This window comes from Papaver somniferum, unplaced genomic scaffold, assembly GCF_003573695.1.
Source record: "Papaver somniferum cultivar HN1 unplaced genomic scaffold, ASM357369v1 unplaced-scaffold_81, whole genome shotgun sequence".
Taxonomy (NCBI): domain Eukaryota; kingdom Viridiplantae; phylum Streptophyta; class Magnoliopsida; order Ranunculales; family Papaveraceae; genus Papaver; species Papaver somniferum.
The window spans coordinates 5,235,077-5,239,192 of record NW_020651082.1 but is presented as its reverse complement, the minus strand read 5'-3'; the positions used below and the strand labels follow the sequence as shown (position 1 = coordinate 5,239,192).

General features: G+C 36.7%; 1 long non-coding RNA gene across 1 annotated transcript; it reads left to right on the top strand.

Moving 5' to 3' along the window:
* The first annotated feature begins 847 nt into the window (after nt 1–847).
* Nucleotides 848–2,406, top strand: LOC113345152. The gene is made up of 3 exons (XR_003358023.1): nt 848–1,265; nt 1,871–1,972; nt 2,214–2,406. It is a non-coding gene; the product is annotated as an uncharacterized LOC113345152 (long non-coding RNA).
* Nucleotides 2,407–4,116: the final 1,710 nt, after the last annotated feature.

Sequence of the window (4,116 nt, the reverse complement as noted above, 5' to 3'; positions counted from 1 at the left end):
TAGATATATCCATGACCACGTCGCAAACCCGATCATGTCTGAATTTGGGGCCGACTTCATTCGCACAATGGATGGCATGATCACCAAATGTATCCATACTATGTCTGCAACATGGGCACACACTATTCTCAGAAAAAAGAGGAATGCCAAGACGGTATTGAATTATAGCCCTAAACTATCTTGGTCCAATAGTTTGGTTGAGCCCAACAATAGGAATCGCCTTTAAAAAATCCATCGCATGAGACATCTTGTTTCTCAGCCAAAGAACTGCATCTCTTGCAGACATTACAAACCTGGTAGGTAATTCTCTCTTAACAATATCAAAGTAACGAACTGCCAATAATCTCATGGGGTGTGAGGAAATGTCTTTAATACTGAAAGTAGAAGAAGTAAGGCCACAAGATTGCATATACATGTTGAGGGCTGACGTAAACTGACGGCTGGGAGCAGAAATGTTTGTAGAGTGTAAGATAGTACCTTGTAAGCTCTGAGTTTGCACACAAGACGCTAGATAGCAATACTGACTTGTATCTGCAATCACTACACCATTTTCCATGATTAGTAACTAGATTCGGCAACAACTTTGCCCCTGTTGCGAAATTTTCTGTTGCGAACTTCAGTTGAAAAATGTTTGCAACAGTTCTCCTTCGTTTCAAAACTCCAACTGTTTGCTGCTGTTATGATTTGCAACAGATTACAGTTGTACGCGTGCGACTAGCGAGTGTGGCTGCCCACACTCTTAGCTGACTCGGTCTATTCAGCCCATTCAGATCAAAAACTGACTCGACTAACTATTATTATCGAAAGAAACCTCACTCTCTCATTCTCCTCAGACCTCTCTCTCTCGTTCTCTTCTCTGATTATTAGGGTTCCACTACTCTGATTTCAGAGAACTTATGAAGTCTCAAATCAGTAATCTCTTTGAGATTAAGGTCGAACGATTTACTGATTTCAGAGATCTCAAGTCCCAAATCAACCCCTAATCTCAAATCCGAGAACTGACCTAGCAGCGCCGTTCTCCACCATGATTCGATCTATTAATGGAAGTAAACTCAATCCACCATGATTCGATCTCAGCTGTTGCATTATATTTTTGGATCTATAACCATCTTCTTCGATCTATACATATTTTCTTTCTTCCATCTCACTGTGAACCATTTTCTTCTTTAGTCTTTTACCGTAAATTCTCATTGCTTTTGGGTTTTTTTCTCTGTGCGGGTGGAGATTAATAGGTTAAGTGAAGATCTAATTCGATTGAAGATCAGGTGTGGATAAGTATTTGGTTTTGTTTGAGATTCGGTCTACAAATGTAGGTGTAAATTCAGTTGCATAAAGGGGTTTGTTGATATGATTGTTGTTGTTAAAATTTTGCTTGAAGAAATGAAATGGAACTTTGGTATGATTCAGATTTGATAATATTGGATTTTGAATAGTTGTGGTTACTGGGAATCTGAGTTTTAGATTCAGAGAACACGGAGGTTTAAATGAAATGTGTTGACCTCGGAAGATATTAATACTAATTGTAATTTTGATGTTGGTTAACTGTTTCTACTATTCCAGGTTGCCATCACTAAACCTTGAAATTATAAGAGCTCTAGCCAGAGATGGGGAGTTTTTCCGTCTAGTCTTTGTAATTTTATATAGCGATCTGCCTTTATTTATTTTTCCGAATCTTACATTTTTAGAACATAGACAGTAATAAGTGTTATGCTCCACTTGCTCATGTCTTACAAGAGCTTTTTTCTTTCTTTTCGTTGCAGTCTTACAGAAGGAATCCCATCTGTTGAAATGTCTCCATTTGCTTATGTATTATCCAATGTGTCTCTGCCATCTTTTCGTGTTTTACATGAAATTTTGTTTCTGATCACAGATATCGGCTGTTGATACGTGGTTCGATGGCTACATCGACTTGGATGCATACGATACACTGGAAATGAAGCTTAAAGGAGAAGGGAGATGATATATATCTGCCGTAAGTTTTCTTTTTTTGTTTCATATATAAAGATGAGATTTTACCTCTGTACTCTGTTTTATTCTATGTATGTATATATTACAAGTATGAATCAGTCTGTTCTCGGTCAGTGGTGGAAAAAAAATTAGTTATACTTGGTAAATTGACATTATTTCTCTTTTGTTAAGTGCATAATCTTCGCTTTTCTATATAATCATCACTTTCTTTTGACTTTCTGTAATTTCCAAACCATGTTATGTAGGGAAAGGATCTTGCGTCAGTGTCCACCATGCTCCCCACTAACAATAACGAAGATTTGGTATGTGAAGTGCTGTACCTTCACTTTTCTGTGTAATTTCTCTTGTGCCAAGTGCTTAATCTTAACTTTATATTCTCGCCAAACCATGTTATATTGGGGGTTGAGCCTGCATCAACAACTACTCTAGTCCCAGTAAACAACAGTGGGAATTTGGTATGTCAAGTGCACAATATTCTCCTTTTTTTTTTTTTTTTTTTAACTTCCCATTCTCACCAAACCATGTTGTATAGGAAGAAAGTCTTGCACCGACTTCCAATAGGGTCTCCATAAATAACAAAGTGAATTTGGTATGTCAAATTCATAATCTTCACTTCCCTCCATCCCTCCCTCTCTCGCTCCTCCCTTACGTATCTTTTCTTGCCAAACCATGTTGTACAGAGGAAAGGGCCTGCAGTGACTTCCACTAGGATCCCCATAAGCAACAAGGAAAATTTGGTATTTGAAGTATTATAGTCTTGAATTTTTTGTAAAATCACCTGTTTCTTAATTTTTGTTCTTAACTCCCTGTTTGCCGAACATGTTGTATAGGGGAAAGGGCCTCCATCAACTTCTACCAGGGTCCAGCTAAAGAACAATGAAAGTTTGGCATGTCTTTGTGTTATTTTCTGGCTGTGTCATTGAGAAAATAATTGATGCTTGGTATTTGAGTAGACATCCCTTTTCTTTCTCAATATAGATCAATGTTCATGCTGTGTAGGGAAACTCCTGCATCATCTTCTGACAGAGCCAATTTAAACAACTACGAACCTTCGGTATGTTTTGTGCATTATGTAAAATCCTATGTCTAATCAAAATAGTGCTTTTACCTTTCTCCTCTATCTGTTCTCTATTTATAGACATCAGGCAGATCTCAGTCTAGGGTTTTATAATGCTCTTTTGGATGGTTTTCCTTTCTATAATTTGAGTTTTTTGGTTCCCGCAAGTGGTGTGATTCACCACTTGCCTTGCATTATATGCTATGAGAGCTAAATGTACATTATGTTGTTCCAAGCAATGATTCTTTTAAGAACTAGACTTCAGGAACTAGATTGCTTTCTTAGTCCTTGAATCTTGTTCTTATGTTTGTTTGATGTAGTTAATTTGATTGCCTGAAGGGCATTTTACATCTGCAAAAATGCCTTAGAAAATGCATCGTAACTATTTTGTGTATTGATTGTTTTTTAAGTTGTGTTCTATTACCATATTGGTTTCTTTAAGTTGTGTCTTTTTAGTTAACTCAGTACCCGCTAAGTAAAGTATTAACATTCAAAACGCGGAGTATCTCTTATGAAGTTAACTCAAACGATATGAAGTTAAGAATGGATTCGAGTTGCAGGATGTTCTATTTCAAGACTACGTTACTAATGGCATGATTTCATTTTTGCAGTGATTGTTGGAGAAATTGCTAACTTTGTGACTTATATATGCATTTGGCCCAACTATTGTGGTAACTCCTTTTGGTGCACTTAGCATTATTATTAGGAACGAAACAAGTTCATTCCTCGAGTTGTGTGTACCCTTTCGGTTTTTGAGCTAAGTGTCATCTTCTCTTGCAGTGCTGCACTTGCAAAACATAGAGTCTCTTTGAAGGAAAATAAGTCATTTTTATTTCTAGTTTTATTTTTTTGTTCAGCAATTTTTTCTTTTTTGAATTTGTTGTATAGTTCATTGCTTAGGTAGTTTGGGTTCTAAAACAGGGTTGACTTGATTTTGTTGGATTAATTTGATTTTCAGATGAATAGGGGTAACCGGATTTTGTTACAGGAAATTAGAATTTCGACCTGGTTCAGTCAAAACCACTATTTTTTTGAGGATACAAAAATTTCGCAACTGCTGGAAGCTGTTGCGTCCATCTAATTTCGTAACT